This window comes from Chiloscyllium punctatum, chromosome 46 (assembly GCF_047496795.1).
Source record: "Chiloscyllium punctatum isolate Juve2018m chromosome 46, sChiPun1.3, whole genome shotgun sequence".
NCBI classification, from domain to species: domain Eukaryota; kingdom Metazoa; phylum Chordata; class Chondrichthyes; order Orectolobiformes; family Hemiscylliidae; genus Chiloscyllium; species Chiloscyllium punctatum.
The window spans coordinates 41337176-41359118 of NC_092784.1; the positions used below are offsets into that span (position 1 = coordinate 41337176).

The window sequence follows — 21943 nt, forward strand, 5'->3', positions numbered from 1 at the left end:
CATTTTAGAAAAATTAAATACTGTTTGTTTTGACTGTTTCAAAGCTGCCTTACTGGTTTCCCAACCATAAATCGAAAGTGTCTTATGGCTAAGTGATACAGTTCACAGAAAGCGAATTTTGCCTTCCCTGGGAAAAAAAACATTAATAGATATCAAATTTGCAGTCGAATTAACTCTGGTCAGATTGGAATTATGTGCACTCAATACATAGCACCTGAAATACTCATATCAACTGTACACAAGCAGATGACTTCAGGACATCAATTGTATTCAAAGAGAACAATTCCCTTTTAAGAATTACTTTCTTTAAAGTCTCGGATTTGCAATGACACTGATAGCCTCAGCCGGTTACACACCCTGCACTATGCCTTTATATTTATTTTTCACATTCTACCTGGTATTCAATTTAGCTTCAGAATTGCACAACACATGAGAAGGTAAAAAAAAGGCCTCTGTTTCAGTGCTTCATAATTCTGAACATTTTTTGAAATTTTCTCTCAACTTTCATTTTGGAGGACAACGCCAATCTATCTACGATCTATCCACTTAATTGAAGTCCCTCATCCACTGAACCATTTTCATAACTATTTTCTGCACCGTCTCTAAAGTTTTCTCCTCCTTCCTAAAGTGCAGTGCCCAGAGGTGAATATAGTACTTCAACTGAAGGCGAACCAGTGTCTGGGAGAGGTTCATGGATGGAGGACTGGGAAAAAGAAACGTGGCTGTAAGAACTGCTCCTTTTTTAGAGATATTTTCAGTGTTGGAGCTGATTCCCATGAATTCTGGAAGCAGTAATTACTGTTTTATAATCTGGTGTATTGTTTTGGAACTTTGGGAAAAAAAAGATCAAAACAACGGCACTTTGAAAAGGAAGAAGAGGGACAAAGGCAATGACCACATGGGAAATGGTTCAAATGATCAGTAAACCTGCACAGCTGACTGCCTCTGCTGTTTATTTAAGTGTCTCTAGACATTTGAGTTCATCTAAGAAAATTCACAGTCAATTGGAGAAATGTGTATTGTGGGAGCTCACAGCAGTGGGGGTGGGGGGGGGGCAGCTAAGTGGATAGTTCATACAGTATGGCTCTACTGTTTTATTTGTAACTCTACAATAGTGAGTAGAGTGGGCTTGATTTTGATTATATGTTTTCATTGAGGGCTGTCTCTTGATTAAACTTTAAAAATGTAAAAACATAGGTACGAAGTTAGCCAGGAGCAGTGTTTTTTTGGTGAATGACTGGGCAATTTTCTGCGTGTGTAGGTTGTTAAGGTGCAAAGATGGTCTTTAGTAGAGTGATGTGCTCTTCCTACTGGATGTGGGAGGTTAGGGAGAGTTTCAATGTTACTGATGATTATGTGTGCAGCAAGTGTGTTTGGTTGCGAATCCTACCAGATTGCACAAATTGGTTGGAGCAGCAGATAGAGGTCATGAGGAATTTACAGGAGCTGGAGGGTGTGATGGATGGCAATTGCAGGAAGGGAGAAACCACAGATACAGTTTGGTCAATGGGTTATCTCCAGGAAAAGTAGGGGAGGAAGGAAGGTAGTGCAGGAGTCTCCTGCGGTTATCCAAATCTCGAACAAGTAAGCTGTTTTGGAAAACATGAGGAGTGATAGACTCTCAGGGGAACGTAGCACTGACAGCCAGCTTTCTCGAGCAAAAACTGGCTCGAATGTAATGATGAGTATGTCAGGTTCTAGGTGATCTATTGTGACAGGGGACTCTCCAGTCAGAGGCCCAGACAGATATTGTTGCGGCCGACAGCGAAACATCAGAATAGCGTGTTACCCTCGCTGCTGTCAGGATCACAAATATTTCAGAAAGAGCACAGAATATTCTCAAAGGGGACAGGGGCCAGCAGGAGTTTGTTGTACACATTGAAACTAATGACATAGGAAGAGAAAAGGACAAGATTTTGAAGAGAGAATATAGGATGTTAGGCAGGAATTTAAAAAGGAGACCCTTGAGGGTAGTAATATCTGGATTATTGCCGGTGCCATGAGGGACAGGATTCACATGGATTTGGAAAGGCAAAGATCAATTAGGGATAGTCAACATGGCTTTGTGCGTGGGAAATTGTGTCTTGATTTAGTTGATTTAGTTTTTTGAAGAAGTGAAGACAGCATTTGGTATGCTTTCCTTTACTGTTCAGTCCATTGAGTATAGGAGTTGTGAGGTCATTTTGCAGCTCTACACATTATTGGTTAGGCCACTTTTGGAATACTGTGTGTAATTCTGGTCTCCCTGCAACAGGAAGCATGTTGTGAAACTTGACAGCATTCAGAAAAGATCTACATGGATGTTACCAGAGTTGGAGAGTTTGAGCATTAGAGAGAGGCTGGATAAACTGAGACTAGAGGACTTAGATTTAAGGTGAGCTAGAAAAGATTTAAAAGGGATATAAGGGTAAGTCTGTTCACGCAGAGGATGGTGCATGTACGGACTGAGCTGCCAGAGGAAGCAGTGGAGGCTGATGGAATTACAACATTTAAAAGGCACCTGGATGGGTATATGAAGAGGAAGGGTTTAGAGGGATATGGATCAAATGCTGGTAACAGGGCCTAGATTTATTTAGGATATCTGATCAGCATGGAAGAGTTGGACCGTCTGTTTCTGTGCTGTATGGCTCTCTGACTCTATTATAACTTGTTGCTTTCATACTCAGTGCTCTAATTATGATTCTAAATGTAGGATTTCTTCACTTGCCCGAACCACCTTCAACAATTTGTGTATATTTTCCATCATATTTCTCTGGTCTTGCACCACTTTAGACTTATACTTTTATAAAATATTGGTTCTCTTCAATCCTTTTACCAACATATCACTTTGTACTTCCCTGCGTTAAATTTCATTTGCCATGTGTTCACCCAATCCTTTTTTTGGGTTCTGCCCTCTTTAAATATTTCCCTATGCCCTCTTGAAATCTACTATCTCAGTCTTCATAGTTTTCAATACGTCCACATTTTGTATCATCTGCAAATTTTATCAATGTGTCATGTACACCCAATTGTTGACAATTAATATATATCAAGAAAAGCACTGTTTCAACAAACAACCCTGGGGGGTCTCACTGTAGGTCTTCTTCCAGTTCAAAGGTATCGTGTTCAGTGCTTCTTTCTGTCTCCTGTTGCTCAGTCAATTTCTTATTCATACTATCACTGTGCCTTTCACTCCATTAGTTCAATTTTGCTGGCAAGCTGGTTAAGCTACAGTTATCAAATGCCTTTTGGACATCCACATACATATCAATTTCATTACTATCATCAATTCCCCTGGTTACTTCAACAAAATTGCAATCAGATTAGTTAAACACACATCAGTGTTGGCTTTCCTTATTTAACCCATACATGCCCAAATTGTTAAATTTGTTTGGAATCATTTTTCCCAAAAGCTTGCCTACTACTGCGTTTAAACTGACATGCCTGTTATTGCTAGGTTTATCACTATACCCTTTTAAAACAAGGATGTAGCACTTGTCATCCTCCAGTCCTCTGGTACTACTCCTGAATCTATGGAGAAATGGATGATTATGGCCTGTGTCTCTCCAATTTCCAACTTATTTTCCTTTATACCTTTGGATACATTCCATTCAGTCCTGGAGGCATATTAACTCTAATTACAGCCACTATGTATCTAATACTGCCTTTATTAGTTGTTAACTCACCCATTATCACAACTACTTCCTCTTCTACTAGGACTTCTACAAGTGAACTATTCTCTTCCCAAGTTAGGTCTTCTCCAATTAAGTAGTTTTACCTAAATTTCTCCTTTTGCCTTTCCCACAACTAACCAAAATCTCATGATACTATGATCACTGTTCCCTAAATATTCATCTCCTGACACTTGATCTACTGAACCCACCTCATTCCCTAGACTCAATGATGTCTCCTCCCTCATTGAGTTGGAAAGAGACTAATTCAGAAAGGGCCCCTTGAATACACTTCAGAAGGTCCTTCCCCTGCTCTGCTCTTTACACTGCTCTATAATTATTGCACCTTTCTTTTTTCTTTTTATTGTCTCGTTCAGTATTTATCCTGGTTCTTTCCCTTACATATATAATGCAGAGAACAAACTGTATATTTGATCCTGTATCTACAGGATTTATTGTAGGCTCTGAATGCAACGTAACTATTTCTAATACTAACTTGCACGATTGTTTCTTCACATTTGGTTGGTCAAAGTTCAGAACTCTCTGCTTAACGTCATTCAACACAGAAACTGCAGCGGTTCAAGAAGGTGACCCATTACCATTTCCTCAAAGATTAACTAGAGATGGGAAACAAATGCTGTCCTTGTCAGCAATGTCCTCACTCCAAGAATGAATTTTTTTTAAAAAAAGAATAACAACAAAAGAAACGTTTCTGCTGTTCTGAGCTTCATGTAATGAACTTAGATTATAGGATCACCAAAATTCTTCACCTATTTCAATGCCCTCTTGTTCACTTCCCAACCATTAACGCATTGAAATTAATCTTTAATTTGAAACTTACTCTTTTTCAAATCCAAACTTTGCATGATATTCCCCCTTATTTGACGTTATGCATGACATTGCTTAGATCAGATCCACTGATGATTTGGCAGACAAGCAATAAAGTATTCCTTACACATAAAGTATTCCCAAAAGTACAGATTTTCCTTGGGAACATTCCTCTGCCAACACCACTCTATCTTTTCATTCAATTAAAATCAGAATTTAGGAACAGAATAAGGACAACCTGTTCTACCACTCAACGAGATCATGACTGATCTGTGACCGAACAGACTTTGCCCCATACCTTTGATTTTGTTTTAAGCATTCTCAGAATTACAATCACCAACTAATCCAGTATCATTCACCATTTGTGGAAAAAAAATCCAAGTTTCTAATACTTTGTACTATTTTAAGGATAGATTAGATTACTGATTAGATTAGATTACATTACAGTATGGAAACAGGCCCTTCGGGCCAACAAGTCCACACCGACCCGCCAAAGCACAACCCACCCAGACCCCTACATTTACCCCTTACCTAACACTACGGGCAATTTAGCATGGCCAATTCACCTAACCTGCACATCTTTGGACTATGGGAGGAAACCGGAGCACCTGGAGGAAACCCACGCAGAGAACATGCAAACTCCACACAGTCAGTCACCTGAGGCGGGAATTGAACCCGGGTCTCTGGCGCTGTGAGGCAGCAGTGCTAACCACTGTGCCACCGTGCCGCCCACAAATATAGTTTAAAAAAAGTCTGAAAAACATTGTGATCAGGTTCAAACAACATTTATAGGAAGCGATGTCACTTCAACTACATGAGTTATCTACAAAATTATTGCTAAGGTGTTTTATGAGTTGAATTTTATGACAGAGAGAAAGAGCAAGAGACAGAGTTTGAAATTAGTGGGAAGAAATCTTCAGAAGCAGGTGTCAAAGAGGAAACATCTTACAAGGCTGTTACTAGACATGCATCTGGACAACCCATGTAGATAGGATAGTGAAGAAGGTGTTTGGTATGCTTTCCTTTATTGGTCAGAGTATTGAGTACAGGAGTTAGGAGGTCATGTTGCGGCTCTACAGTCAGAGGGGCATTGGGTTACTCTTCACAGGGTCGGTGTGGACTTGTTGGGCAGAAGAGCCTGCTTCCACACTGTAGGGGATCTAATCTAATCTAATCTAATCTACAGGACATTGGTTAGGCCACTTTTGCAATATTGTGTGCAATTCTGGTCTCAAAAAGGTGTTGTGAAACTCAAAAGGGTTCAGAAAAGATTTACAAGGATATTGCCAGGGTTGGAGGATTTGAGCTATAGGGAGAGGTTGAATAGGCTGGGGCTGTTTAGGGTGAGAGGGGAAAGATTTAAAAGAGACCTTTTTAAAAGAGACCTAAGAGGCAACTTTTTCACTCAGAGTACGTGTATGGAATGAGCTGCTAAAGGAAGGTGGAGGCTAGTACAATTGCAACATTTAAAATGGGTATATGAATAGGAAGGGTTTGGAGGGATATGGGCCAGGTGCTGGCAGGCAGGACTAGATTGGGTTGATATATCTGGTCGGCATGGATGAGTTGGACCGAAGGGTCTGTTTCTGTGCTATACATCTCTATGACTCTATGTTAAGCAGTAATAGCGAACTAAGTTAGCAGTTTGTTTTCAGTGTCTTCGAGAGAGAAGAAGATAGCATTGAGTAAATGCCCAGATGTTTGTCAAATGGAATTGGAATACAGGCATTCCAGCTGAGCAAGAAGCTTTATTGTGGAGACATGGGCGACTCCTCACTGAAGTTTGATTCTATGAAAAATTATTGCTGGATTAAAATGGATGAATTTTGATGACTCAAATGTGGAGCTGGGCCTATAGGGAACCCCCTGGCAACACCATGTATTTGGGCACTCAGCATGTTACTAAAACTGAACCCAAGTGCATGAATTGCTGAGTTCATAAGTTCAATGAATACTGATTCGTACAATGGTGGCAGGTCTTTTATATAGATACAATGCAGATATCTACGGTTTTCCTTGAGTGGTACTCTAGTGAAAAAACTAGCAATGTCAAATGAGCACATGGACACTTACATTGTTATGCAAACCCTGTGTGGTCTTTGCAAATGCGAAAGGAAACCTTAAAAAGGTGTGGAAACCTTCTTAAAATTGATTGCAGGAATCTAGCTCTTCATTTGAGCAGCTCATGTTGTGCAGAACCAATCATACACGAGACAGGATGTAAAGGGACACCACTTTATTGGGTTCCATGAGAAACATGTCTTAAATGAAATAACATCTAACCTACCACATCTCGATACATAGATGATATGTCTGCTGTACTTGAATCTGTAGCTAGATGTATGACAAATGAAGACATTCTTAATGGGCTCCATCCTGTATTCAAATTTATCCTTGAAATGTGGCAGCCAAATGAGCTCTCTTTCCTTGATGAGAAATCACCTTGGGGATACTCTACTACTGTCTACCACAGACCTACTTTCCTGGTCAAAACACATGTTGGGATTCTTACAGTTCCATGTGGTCCAAGATTGGCCTTAATGGCAATCTTTGAAATAGGCACCGAGCCACTTGTTCACGATGAAAGCTCGATGTTGTAGCCACCCTGCAGGATAATAACTAGCCTGATCAGATAACTTTTCACACAAAATATGACCAGGCCAATGGCTAGCACATTTGGTCCTGGTAAGTGCCCAGTAAACCTTAGATTGCCCTGGAAGTGCAAGATATCTGAGAAGTTTGAGCAAAAGGTTGCCACTAACAAAATGCTTCCCATCAAGCAAACAGGTTCTGCCTATCACACAAATGAATAAGGTGGCATATAAATTTCAGTATTGGTGTGATATTAGACCATATGTTCCAAAGACTAGCAGATGTTATCAAATAATACACCCCTTTGGCTGTTCACAAAAAGCAATGTACCATATCTATCCAGTCTATGCTTGGAAAACTCCCACCACAGTGTCTAACATTAGATGCAATTCTGCAATTAGATGGCATTTGCTACATAATCCTGAGTGCAAAGAGAATTATGCTGACAACCAGTTCAGGATTGCTCATTGTGCTCTCCCTATGGTGCATGTGTGAGCACTGGAAGCTGCAAACATTTCTGTTCTTTCTGAATGCAACGACCATGTACATACATTACGTCTGTTTCAACACAAGAAAAAAGCTAACAGTCACTCTCCGGTTTCCTTCTGAGAGTAAAGCTTTGACCAATTAGGGTCAACTTATCTTGTTTAGGATTTCAACAAAGCCTGGCAAATAACTGTCTGTCACCATTAACTGGGACATTCTCCATGACAACACATGGACCAATCAGAATCCACTTGCAAATCAGTACTCTTCTCTCATAAGGCATTAATTTGCTTTCCCTTTGCTTTGTTAATTCTTGTGAATTATCCTTAGGAGCACAAAATGAAAAAATTAAAATATGTGAATACTCATTCTGTACTACCAAATGACTATTTGTTTCAATAGTTCTTATATAACACAATGTAATGCATTTTTTTTTGTGCAATGTACTTTATGTTATAAGTACATTCGTTGCATTTTGTGAAGATGTTCAGTGATTGACCTCCGTGATAAACTAAAAAAGAAAATAAATAAAATTATGGTCTATTAAGCCATAAATCACTTTGGGATCAAAATGTTTCAGTTTTACCATCAGTTGGGATAACAATAGCTTTGATCAAATCACCCACAATTCTTTCATGTTCTCGATGATACCACCCTGTTATGATAGCAGCTGATAGTAATTCTAGATGAGTCAGATCCCAGAACGTAACCTGTCTTGATAGACCATAACAAAGATCTTAACATGTGCATCAAAGCAAAATTTCAAGCTATTCTGCAATGTATCCATTACAGAGACTCGATCCTAGAGAAACATTAGTTGTATTGCAGATTTTAAAAGATCATTATGCAGCTGACACTTTCCAGTTTCTTTCCTTTGGACAGTTGAGACCACTTTGTTTTTTTTTTGCCATTTCCCTGGCATGTCCCTCTCGATTCTATTTTCCCAAATCTTTCTTAGTTTTAACAACTTTAAGATCGCTATCTGAACTCTTCTGTCTTGGAAGCTTCACAGATTACAAAACCACTTATGATAAGGCTGTGCCAATGCACCCAGAACTAAGGGTCCACAGCATGATCCCACAGGGCAAAGATGCTCCAAGTAACTGCAAACCAACAACAGGTCAAGAATAGATTCTTAGGAATGCCTAAAGGGTTTCAGGGCATTTAAGAAAATGGTCTAAGCTTGAGTAGATACTGAAGTGAGGGTCTGGGGAAATGCAGTGGACTGATTCTGCAGTGGATTAAGAAAGAAGGAAAGACAGGCATGGAACATGTAAGTGAGAGAAAGAGACAAAGAGAGAGAGAGATGTGCACAGACACAAAAGACTAAGTGTCAGTTCTGTCATTCACTTCAGGAAAAAACCTATACTATGACCATATAACTTGTCCATTTAAACAAGAGCTCATTCCTTGACATCACATTATACCAGAACAGGATTTCAAAATTGTAAATAGTGGAGGAGGAATTCCATAGTAGCAGTAACATCATTGTTTTAGCATATTGATAAAATTACAAGTTAGGACTCTTCTCTTTGCAGTTGAAGCTTACAGCAGCACCTCTTGTCGAAGCCAACAGGAGACATCTTCCATATAGAATGAAGCAGCTTCTTTTCCAGGCTTTTCTCCATAATTAACAAATCACCATCAAGTCTATGGCAGCATTTACGACTTTGGTTTTGTTTGAATATCAATTAGAGAGGAATAGGCAGCACCTCTCACAGATGAGCTCACTGCACTCTTTGGTGTGGCCCATCCTAAATTGATCCCCACCTTCGCTGAGTTCTCATTTGCAACTCCGTGTAGTTATTAACATACAACAGCAGCCACACCCCAGTAAAGCATTTCAATAGATAGGGTACAACAGCTCTTCTACCCTGGTTGATTTAATGAATTGTTGATCCTGGTGTCCAAAGACAGATTCTAGTGGACTAGGTGGCTGAGCCTAAGCTGAAGCCCATTGGTCTTGAAGATGATCAGTAGTGGTGTTGTGGAACATGTAAAATTTGACAAGAAAGGGAACAATGTCCTCGCCACCCTCAGCATCTACATTCATCTCCAGCCATCTAGACTTGTCCAAGATTTGTCAGGACGAGAGAGTAAGGTCACAATAATATTCCTTCACAATAATCCAACTTACACGTACGTCATCTTTTGTCATCCATTATCTGATAGGATAATGTTGTCAGTGTTAGAAATGCAGATTCCTTTAAGGGCCAACCACAACATATCCAGAGCTGATGCTCATTGGACTTTGTATTAGGGTGCTGGGCTCTTAGGGTCTTGTGGTGATGGTGATCCTAACGGAGTTAGGAGGCCTGGGTTCAGGTCCCACCTGCTCCAATGGTTTACAATAACATCTCCGAACTGGCTTATTAGAAAATATCTATAACAGAGAAGGCTTGGTACTAGCCCAGTGGTGATTTGATTTCTGGACAAGGAAACGGGTTTATAGAGTCATGCAGCAAGGAAACAGACCCTTCGGTCTAACCAGTTCAAGCAGACAATGTGCCCAAACTAAACTAGTCCCACCTGCCTGATCTTGGTCCATATCCCTCCAAATATTTCTTAATCATCTATACATTTTTCAAATTTTGATACTGTACCCGCATCCACCACTTCCTCTGGAAGCTCACTGTACTCCACACGAAGCACTCTCTGTAAAAAGAATTTCCCCTCACCCTTTTTAAATCTTGCTCCTCTCTCCATAAAAATATACCCCACAGACTTGAAATCCTCCACCTCAGGGAAAGGACTCCTGCCATTCACCCTATCCATACTTACGATTTTATTAACCTCTATAACGTCACCCCTCAGTTCTGAAGAATCATCGTCCCAAACTCAAAATGTTAACACTGTTTCTCTCTCCACAGGGGCTGCCAGACCCGCTGAGATTTTCCAGCACTTTCTCTTAGGATTTCAGATCTCCAGAATCTAAAGTAATTTACTTCCATTCCCAGACAATGAGCCATGGCCTAACAATCACCTGTCCATTGTGTTCCCTTCTCCCTGATGCTCAGAGCAGGGTTGGGGTTAAAGGAGAACTAAAAGGGTGGGATTTTCAGAAAGAGGTGACTGAGATCGAGACAGAAGGTGCTGAGGATGAGAATTCAATCAGCTCAGAGATAGAGGAGAATGACCGATCGTTTGTTATTGGGCATTTGGTGCTCATTGCTGAAAATGTGTTGCTGGAAAAGCGCAGCAGGTCAGGCAGCATCCAAGGAGCAGGAGAATCGACGTTTCGGGCACGAGCCCTTCTTCAGCATCCGCAGCCCTCACTTTCTCCTCGAAGAAAAAATCTCCTGCTCCTTGGATGCTGCCTGACCTGCTGCGCTTTTCCAGCAAGACATTTTCAGCTCTGATCTCCAGCATCTGTAGCCCTCACTTTCTCCATTTGGTGCTCATTACCATTTCCAGTGCAGAGAGCTGAGAAGGCACTACTTGCAACTAGTTAATTGCAATAGGTATCTATGTGAAGTGCAGGAGGATGAAACTTTACCAATGTAATGCCCCTATAACAGAGGCATGTAACACTTATCGAATGCCCCCAGGCTTTCGAGCCAGAGATTAAATGCAAGGACGACAGCAGAGCAATTATTCAGAGAAACCAAATCCATGATTTGGTATTTTATTGTCAACATCATTGAAGCAGTTTAACTGCTCGCCCCTTGTGGTAGACTTGACACATTAGCAGCACTATTCCCATTAATCAGTGCAGGAGACAGTCAGGAAACAGTGGTGGTTTGAAATTATAACTCGGTCACTGCTCTTTGTACATCAAACAGATTCAGGCCTACTCTACCATTCAACAAGATCACGGCTGATCAGATTTTAACTTCAACTTTATATGCCTGCATTATCCTCAATAAGCTTTAATCAAAATCAGATGCGTGAGGCCAGTAACAGAAGTGTGAGGCAAGTTTTTTTTAACACAGAGGGTGGTAGGTGCTTTGAATGTGCTACCAGGAGAGGTGAGAGAAGCAGATACATTAGTAATGTTTAAGAGGCATTTAGACAGACGCTTGATCAGGCAGGAAATACAGGAATTCAGACCATGTGCAGCCAGATGGATTAGTTAGAATGGAATCATGGTTGGCACAGACATGGTGGGCCGAAGGACCAGTTCCTGTGCTGTGCTGTAGTGCTCTATGTTCTAAAGTCATGCAAAAATTGAGGTGAAATGATATGACAATTTCTTTGGGTTTCTGAAGATTTTTTCATGAATACTGTGGTCAACAGACACAGAGTTACATCAAATTTACATCATAGAAATAGGCCATTCTGAACCAGGACATGCAGGTTCAAATCCCACCTGTTCCCAAGGTATGTTGCAGCATGTTTGAACGTCTCCTATCCAGAGACGTCTCCTATCCAGTGACGTCACGCTAATGTTGCTGTACTGGAGGTGCATCACCATCCAGAGAGCCAGGCTAATGCTTATTTGAGAGCTTGAATCAAGGCAATAGTGGCTTGGTGGTTAGCACTGCTGCCTCACAGAGCCAGGGACCCGAGCTCAACTCCAGCCTTAGGCGACTGTCCGTGCGGAGCCTGCACACTCTCCCCGCATCTGCGTGGGCCTCCACCTGGTGCTCCGGCTTCCTCCCACAGTCCAATGACGTGAAGGCTAGGTGAACTGGCCATGCCAAATTGCCCACAGTGTTCAGGGATGTGTAGGTTAGGTGCATTAGTCAGGGGTAAATATAGGGTGGGGAATGGATCTGGGCGGGTCACTCCTCAGAGGGTCAGTGTGGCCTAAGGGCCTGCTTCCACACTGTAGTGGATTTTGAACTCAATTAATAAATCTGTAATTTAAGCCAGTCTTGGCAATGGCAGCCATGCCAGCTATCATTGAAGTTTTTTTATAGAAACCTATCTGATTCACTAATGTAGAGAGAGAAAATCTGCCCTCCTTACCTGGTTTGGCCTACACGTGATTCCAGACCCACAGTAATGTCACTTACTCTTAAGTGCCGTCTGAAATGGTCTCAAGGACGAGTAGGCAGGGGCAACACATGCAGATACCAGTGATGCCTACATCCCCAACAAAGTCATACAGATCTACATTACAGAGAAAGGCCTTCTGGCCCATCCAGTCTGTGCCAGTCAAAAACAGCCACCTAATTCTAATCCCATCACTTTGCTCACAGTCTTGTATGCCTTGGCATCTCAAGCGCGCATCCAAATACTTCTTAAATGTTGAGGGTTTCTGCCTCTACCACCCTTACAGGCAGGGAGTTCCAGATTCCCACCAACCTCTCTGTGTAAATGTTTTTCCTCACATCTCCTCTAAACATCCCACCTCTTAATTTAACTCTATGCTGACTGGTCATTGAACACACATCAAGGGATACAGTTCCTCCCTGTCTATCCTATCATGGGTATGTTAAACACGATGACCCATGTCTACGAAATGTAATAGATATTCCGATATACGTCCCACTTATCTTAAGGTAAATTTCTAGCAATTTGTTAAATTCCTAAGCTATCCTATCTTGAGAATAGGGCTTTCTATTTCAGAGCCAGGAGACCTGCGTTCAAATCTCAACTGAGTGTAATAACATCTCTGAACAGGCTGAACAGAAAACCTCTCTCCTGAAAGAGTAAACAAAGTAAGATGCCTATTGTGTTTGGGTTAAACTATAGATTTGTCATGAAATTCTTGTAAATCTCAAAGTCTTTTGTTGTTAACTTAACATGTGAACATCAGTCTGTTAAATGTGGTCGCAGAAGATTAATCTCAAATCTCTTCAGATGGAAGATCAGGAAAGCAGATGACATTGCGATGTGATGTCTGTATTAACTATCAGAAGATACCATTAACCGAGTTGCAAGTGCTCTTTTAGCCTGGGAATTTTAACAAATTGCTAGACATTTATCTTAAGATAAGTGGGACAGAGATTAGAATATCTATCTTTTACATTCTGTAGACATGGTGATTAAGTTTAGCATATCCATGATGATAAACGATAAGGACAAATGCATAATAACGGACAAAGTTGGGGAAAATAGGATGATAAAGCAAGAGGGTAAAGCAAAAGTTATAGCACAGTAAAGAATTAATAATATATTCAAAAGTTGATGGTGAAGATCCACCTGTTTTGTCACACAGGTGGATCTGTATGGAAAAGGTTCGACCTGATGGGATCTACAAGGCCAAGGATAGGTTGGCAGCTAGGGCCTTTGAGGAATATATTTCAGGGAAAGAAAGATTATGGTAGATTTTGCCATGTCTGGCAAAATAACTTTGAACATCCTTTTAGCCATTTCAACAACCTTTTCTTGAAACTGTAACTCTATAAATATCTGCTGGAGAGGAAGTATTCTTACAGTCCCAATGGAAGGACCAGAAATAGACAGAACATAGAACAGTACAGCACAGTGCAGGTCCTTTGGCCCTTAATGTCGGGCCAACCTTTTATCCTAATCTAAGATCAAACGAACCTACATGTTCACATTTTACTATCATTAATGTGTGTATCCAAGAATCACTTCAATGTCCCTAATGTAACTGACTCACCTATCACCGTTGGCAGTGCATTCTACACATCCACAACTTTGTGAAAAGAACCTACTTTTGACATCTCCCCTTTTCCTTCCTTCAATCACCTTAAAATTAAGCCTTGCGATAGCCATTTCTGCCCTGGGGAAAAGTCTTTGACTTTTTGCTCTATCTATGCCTCTCATCATCTTGTAGACCTCTATTGAGTCACCTCCCATTCTTCTTTGCTCCAATGAGAAAAGCCCCAGCTCCCTCAACCTTTCTTCATAAGACAGCCCTCCACTTCAGGCAGCATCCTGGTAAGTCTCCTGTGCACCCTCTCTAAAGCTTCTATATCCTTCCTATAATGAGGTGACCAGAAGTGAACGCAATATTCCAAGTGTGGTCTAACCAGGGCTCTATAGAACTGCAGCATAACCTTGCGGCACTTAAACTCAATCCCCCTGCTAATGAAAGCCAACACCCCATACGCCTAACAACCCTATCAACTTGGGCGGCAACTTTGAAGATCTATGGACATGGACCCCAAGATTCCTCTGTTCCTCCACACTGCCATAGATCCGGGCTTGAACTCTATATTCAAATTTTACTTTCCAAAATGAATCACTTCACACTTTTCCAGATTGAACTCCATCTGCAACTTCTCAGCCCAATTCTGCATCCTGTCAATGTCCCATTGCAACCAACAACAGCCCTTCACACTATCCACAACTGCACCAACCTTCATGTCATCGACGAACTTACTAACCCACCCTTCCACTTCCTCATCAAAGCCGTTTATAAAAATCATGAAGGGCAGAAGTACCAGAACAGATCCCTGCAGAACACCACTGGTCACTGAGCTCCAAGCTGAATACTTTCCATCTACCACCATCCTTTGTCTTTGATGGGGCAATCAATTCTGTATCCAGACAGCCAAATTTCCCTGTATCCCGAGCCTTCTTATGTTCTGAATGAGCGTCCCATGGGGAACCTTATCAAGCACCTTACTAAAATCCACGTACACCACATCCACTGCTCTACTTTCATTAATTTGTTTTGTCACATCCTCAGAGAATTCAATAAGGTTTGTGATGCATGACCTGCCCCTCATAAAGCCATGCTGACTATCTCTAATCAAACAATGGTTTTCCAAATAATCATAAATTCTGTCTCTCAGAATCCTCTCCATAATTTTCCAACAACAAACGTAAGACTAAGTGGACTGCAATTCCCAAGATTATCCCTATTCCCTTTCTTGAACAAGGGATTAACATTTGCCACCCTCCAATCATCTGGCACTGCTCCAGTAGACAGTGAGGACGCAAAGATCATTGCCAAAGGCACAGCAATCTCTTCCCTCACCTTGGGTATTTCCTGTCTGACCAAGGGAACCTACATATCTTTATGTTTTTCAAAATTTTCATCTCGTCCTCCTTCTTAACAAACACCTATTCGAACATATCAGTCTGTTTCACACTGTCTTCACAAATATCAAGGTCCATGTCAGTGGTGAATACTGAAGCAAAGTATTCATTAAGGACCTCTCCTAACTCCTCTGATTCTAGGTACAAGTTCCCTCCACTATCCCTGATCAGCCCTACCTTCACTCTGGTCATCCTGCTGTTCCTCACATAGATGTAGAATGCCTTTGGATTTTCCTTAATTCTACCCACCAAAGCTTTTTTCATGCCCCCTCCTAGCTGTCCTAAGTCCATTCTTCAGTTCCTTCCTGGCTATCTTGTAACCCTCTAGATCCCTGTGTGATCCTTGCCTCCTCAACCTGAACTAAACTTTCTTCTTCCTCTTGACTAGATGTTCCACATCCCTTGTCACCCAAGGTTCCTTCAACCTACCATCCCTTCCTTGCCTCAGTGGGACAAACCTGTCCAGCACTATCAGCAAGTGCTTCCTAAACAACCTCCACAAACTGCATTTCCCTGGAACATCTGTTCCCAATTCGGCATCCCAGTTCCTGCCAAATAGCATTGTAATTCCCCCTCCCACAACAAACACTTTCCCACGCCATCTGCTACTATCTACCCCCATGACTATAGTAAAAGTCCAGGGAGTCGTGATTACTATCACCGAAATGCTCTCCCACCGAGAGATCTCACACCTGGCCTGTTCGTTGCCAAGCAACAAATCCGATATGGCCTCCCCTCTAGTTGGCCCACCGACATATTAAGTCAGAAATCCTGCCTGGACACACCTGATAAAAACTGCTCCATCCAAACAATTTGAACTATGGAGGTACCAATCAATATTAGGAAAGTTAAAGTCAGCCATGACAACAACCCTGTTACTCTGCACCTTTCCAAAATCTGCCTCCCAATCTGCTCTTCTGTCTCTCTGTTGCATCTGGGGGCCTGTGGAAAACTCCAAAGAGACTGCTCTGTTCCTGTTTCTGACTTCTACCCAAGCTGACGCTGAAGAGAAAGCCTGCACGATGACTTCCCCCATCTCTTTTATCTCCCACAATACTCTCTGAAAACTCTGGAAATTGCAGAGTATTTGTGGGTTAAAAGATTGTTTCTGGTATATTTCAGCAAAAATTGAAGATGGACTTGGAGATGTTCTCTTGGGCATACTAATGGAAAATGTTCAGGCACCTTTATGACGCATGACAGTGACTTTTTCTGGGGTAGGCACCAATTACTTTGAAGAAAATGTTATCACTCAAATTAGAAAGGAATTCAAAATTTTCAGATAAATTCCTAGCGCCTTGAAATGTGAATCAAGCAAGACAGATCAAATTTAATTCCACATCAATGTCAAACCTATTGTATTCTATCTTATCAGATCTGGACAGAAAGATGAGGCTGCTATCAAGGATAAGATTGGACAAATGAGGAGTCTCAACAGACAACTTAATTGGTTGGGCACACAGACCAAATCAATTACACGTTTTGATGTGCTGGAACTTAGTCTGGCTGTGAAAAATCCAAAGGTAGAGAATATTTTGAGAACAAATAAAATTTTAAATGAAATTTGCATGCTGAATTTCTCAGCTTTGGGCCATCCTGAAAATAGTACTTTAATATATTTATTAATCATTTTTAATAATGAACAGTAGGTTTGGTGATAATCCTCAGGGAGAAAACAGAAAGGTTGTCACTTAGCAAAGAAATAAAAAGAGTGGTGAAGAGCACACTAGCTACTGAAACTCTGGCTTTCATTTATGCTGTTGACATGCTGTTCTGTTGTTGAAGATCCTGGAAGAAATGCTATATGTAAAAGTTGCAAACAACAATAATATGAAAACAATATTATATGTCTTTTGTGGGATAATGTACATTCTACAAAGATATGAGAAAAGACTTAGCACAGATAAAATTAGCTTAAAGGAGAGGAAAGGAATCTCTAAGCTCAGGGGTGTGGATACTAGTCATCAATTATTAAATTGTTTTGCTTAGAAGAATGCCTCTGAAGAAAAACTGTTGAATATTCTAGAAGAAGGATATCAGCGGAAAACAGTATATGTAATGGTAGGAAATTTTTTTTTAAGGTGGAAACATTTATTTTCTTCTTCTTAAAAGTAGTAGTAGAAATGCGGGTTCCTTTAAGGGTCAGACAGAACACCAGAGTTGATTGACAGTAAAGTGAAGGCAAAGTCGCCACAGACATACAGCTGGTTTAACAGGAGGGTCACCACGTCTCAGGCTAGGAGTGAGGTTCAGAAAACTCATAGTAACCTCAATCAGTATGAAAATTTAAACCACACCATTGGCTTTACTCTGCATCACAAACCAGCCATTCAGTCAACTGAGCTAACCATTCAGTGAGTCGTCCTCACCAGAGCTGGTGTGACACGCACCACACAGTACTAAGACAAATACATCCAAGTAGAACTGGTAATATGAATAGAATGCTTGGGACTTGCTTGTCAAAGTGACACTTCTATGGAGAGTTTGTATCTAGGATGCACTCTCATAGCATTCAGAGGAGGGGATGTAAGAACACTAAAAACCTTAGCTTAAGGGTTCTGATATCAATTTTGAGTTCTGGAAGAAACTTGATCAGCATCACTGCATTTGGCAGATCCAAATAAAAGAAAACATATAGCCTACTTCAAAAACACGTCAGAAACAGAGAACACGCTGAGCCAACAATCCTTGCAGTGTTCTGTCCTATTCCACTGTGCCTGAAGAAGGGGCTGCGCTCAGAAAGCTTGTGTGATTTCAAATAAACCTGTTGAACTTCTGTTGTGTGACTTCTGACTTTGTCCTATTTGCAGCAGAACATCAGCCTCAGCGGTTACCCTTGTACTCACCGTAATCTTATTGAACATCATGGAAAATGATATTGTATTTTTATTTCTAATAATGACCAGGAGTTACAGAAGGAAATAGACAAGTTGCTGCTCTGTTTATCACAGGAAATTATCTCCCACGCCACACGTTTCAAGTTTCCCAACACAAGTGAGAACTAGGAATGTGAGCTCAAGTGGCACTGAACACTCACCTTGAACGAGAATACTAGCCGCACCAGAAAAGGGAACCTGACAGCCTGTAGAATCTTTTTCTCATTCAGTGTGTGCTCGATCTGTTTCAGCTTGACCACCTGGGTAGGAAAGACAAGTACTAAATCAGCTGAAAACACAACTGCTTTTTTACATAGTTTAGATCAGAGTGGTGCTGGAAAAGTACAGCAGGTCAGGCAGCATCTGAGGAGCAGGAAAATCAATGTTTAGTGCAAAAGGCCTTCATCAGGAATGAAGGGTTTTTGCCCAAAACGTCGATTTTCCTGCTCCTCGGATGCTGTCTGACCTGCTGTGCTTTTCCAGCACCACTCTGATCTAAACTCTGGTTTCCAGCAGCTGCAGTCCTCACTTTTGCCTTTTTTTTTAACATATCAAGACTGATGTATCAAGTTCATGAAAGAAAACATGTTCCTCTTATCAATCTATTACACCTCTTTATTCATCAGTCAAGTGGTTGCTGGCGTTGTGGGAGGTTGGGAGCTCAAATGGCCAAAGTCTTATATATGTGACTGTACTTGACCCAACAAATTCACGTGGCTTGTTGTAAGATCTTAATTTATGCTGCTTCTATTAAGGACCAAACTCTAGTCACACCAAACCTTGGTTGTCTCAATATTTATAAAGTCAAGCACTTCAATTACATAGTCAATAACATCCTGCTGTCTGATACACGTTTTCCTTCCTCAGAGAGGGGTTTCCATTATTGAAGAAACTACTTTACTGCTTCCCATTGTGGTCAATGCAACTTAGAAAGAGAGTGGAGGGCAAATCCTTCTTTTAAAAACAGCAAGTGGTTAGGGTCTGGAATGCACTGCCTCAGAGGAAGGTGCAGGCAGCTTCAATCGAGGTTTTCAAAAGAGAATTGGATAATTATCTGAAGAGAAATAAGTAAGGGGAAAATGCAGGGGAGTGCAACTAGGTAAGTTGTTCTTGCATTGAGCCAGTAAAGTTATGAGAAGTTACTGTGTTGTAACCATTCTGTGATACTATGAAAACAAAATCTGTTGTTGTGCCAGTCTGCTGGGCTGTGAGCGAGTGGCTGGGTGCAAACATGCAGGGTGCAGTTGGGTGTTGCATAATTTGAAGAGATGTATCACCTGTGGCTCAGTGAGTTGCATGCCCCCCCCCCCCCTTAGAGTCAGAAGAATGTGAGTTCAAGTCCCAGTCCAAGACATGGCCACAAAAATCAAGGCTGCCATTCCAGTGCTCTGTGGCAAGCTGCACTCTCAGAGGTGCCATCTTTTAGATGAAACTTTGAACCTAGAAGTTCCACCAACACTATTTTGACGAGAAGCAGTTGAGTTATTCCATGTGTCCTGGCCAATAATTATCCTTCAACTAATATTACAAAACACGTTACTGTGCTCCAGTCTGATTCTTGGTTGAATAGTATTCATGTGTGGATACATGTAGTGTGTTTACATATACATGTTCATTTACATGTGCATGCCTTTAAGTATATGTAATGCGTACTAGAGGGTGAATAGAACTTATTGTTGGCTTGGTTCTTGGATGCAATGGCAGGAATAATATTCAGGCTATCAGCTGACAGGGTAAATCTAGCGGCAACATCTGGCATTCATGCATGCTCCGTTAAACACAGAAGTTCACATATTGCTGTCAAATACCCTGGTCCATCACAGAGTGCAGCATTGGTGCAGTCCTTGTTGATACAATTCAGCATTAAAATCACTGAAATGGGGAACACTGCCTCAGAGTTATCCATCCTTATCCATCAGTTCTGCCTCTGAAGATCATTGAAAAAAATTAAGGATAGTGCGTTTATCAGTCAGTGAATTTTAAAACTGTACAGTAAGTAACTATGATTGCTTAACAACCACCCTGACCCTGAAAAATCAATGTTACCAATGTAGAGTCCTTCAGAAGGAAACTCAGGCTGCAGATTCAAATTTTTTTTAAAATTTACTTTTTGTGTTTTATTCCTTTATGTCTCTAATCCAAACTATATCTTGCTTCCTGGTACATGATGTTTATTTGCTGTTTTTTGTTTCTACACTGGGTCTGCTGCTTTTCATCATTTGTACAAATGATATGGTTAGTACGTTTGTAGATGACACTAAAATTGGTGGTGTAATGGACAGTGAAGGTCATCTCAGAGTACAACTGGACCTGGATCAATGGACCAGTAGGCCGAGGAGTGGCAGATGAAGTTTAATTTAAATAAATGTGAGGTATTGCATTTTGGGAAGGCAAATTAGGGCTGGACTTATACAGTTAATGGTAAGGCCCTGAGGAATGTTGTGAACAAAGACACCTAGGGTTGCAGGTTCATAGTCCTTGAAAGTGGAGTCACAAATGAAGGAGGAGTTTTTGGCACGCTTGCCTCCATTAGTCAGTGCTCTGAGTATAGGAGTTGGGATGTTACTTTGCAGCTGTACAGGACACTGGTAAGGCCACTTTGAGAACAGATTAGATTCCTTACAGTATGGAAACAGGCCCTTCAGCCCAACAAGTCCACACCGACCCTCTGAAGAGTAAACCACCCAGACCCTATATTTACCCCTAACTAATGCACCTAACACTATGGGCAATTTAGCATGGCCAATTCACCTGACCTGCACATCTTTGCGATTGTGGGAGGAAATCGGAGTACCCGGAGGAAACTCACGCAGACATGGGGACAACGCGCAAACTCCACACGGACAGTTGCCTGAGGCTGGAATCAAACCCGGGTCACTGGTGCTGTGAGGCAGCAGTGCTAACCACTGAGCCATCGTACTGCATTCAATTCTGGTCTCCATGCTGTAGGAAAGATATTGTTACACGGTAGTGGGTTCAGAAAAGAGTTACAAGGATGCTGCTGAGATTGGAAGATTTAAGTTACATCAGAGGCTGAATAGACTGAGGCTTTTTCCCCTGGAGTTTCAAAGCCAGAGGGGTGACCTTATAAAGGTTTATAAAATTATGAGGGGCATAGATAGGATGAATAGCCAAGGTCTTTTTCCCGGGGTAGGGGAATCCAAAACTAGACGGCATAAGTTTAAGGTGAGGGGGAAAGATGAGAAAGGGACCTGAGGGGCAAGTTTTTCATGCAGAGGGTAGTGTGTGAATGGAACAAGCTGCCAGAGGAGGTACATTTACAACAGTTAAAAGACATCTGGATAAGTACATGAGTAGGAAGGGTTTAGAGGGATATGAGCCAAATGTTGGCAAATGGGAGTAGATAAGTTTAGGGTATCCGGTTGACACAGACGAGTTAGGCTGAAGGATCTGTTTCCGTGTTGTAAAACTCTGTGACTCTAGGTGAGAATACCTCAATCTGAAAGAAAAGCCTCACCATTGCTTGTCCGATTTCATGCAAAGGAAATCCCCACTAATACATCACCATCAAGGCCTTAATCTCCTAACGTTTCAATTACAAGGTCCAGGTTAAAACATAGACAACACAAGATGACAATGGACAGCCAG

At 41.3% G+C, this 21943-nt stretch overlaps 1 pseudogene; it reads right to left on the reverse strand.

Moving 5' to 3' along the window:
* The window catches only part of LOC140467978 (cAMP-dependent protein kinase catalytic subunit alpha-like), a 218086-nt pseudogene that overhangs the window by 15558 nt on the left and 180585 nt on the right, over nucleotides 1-21943 (reverse strand).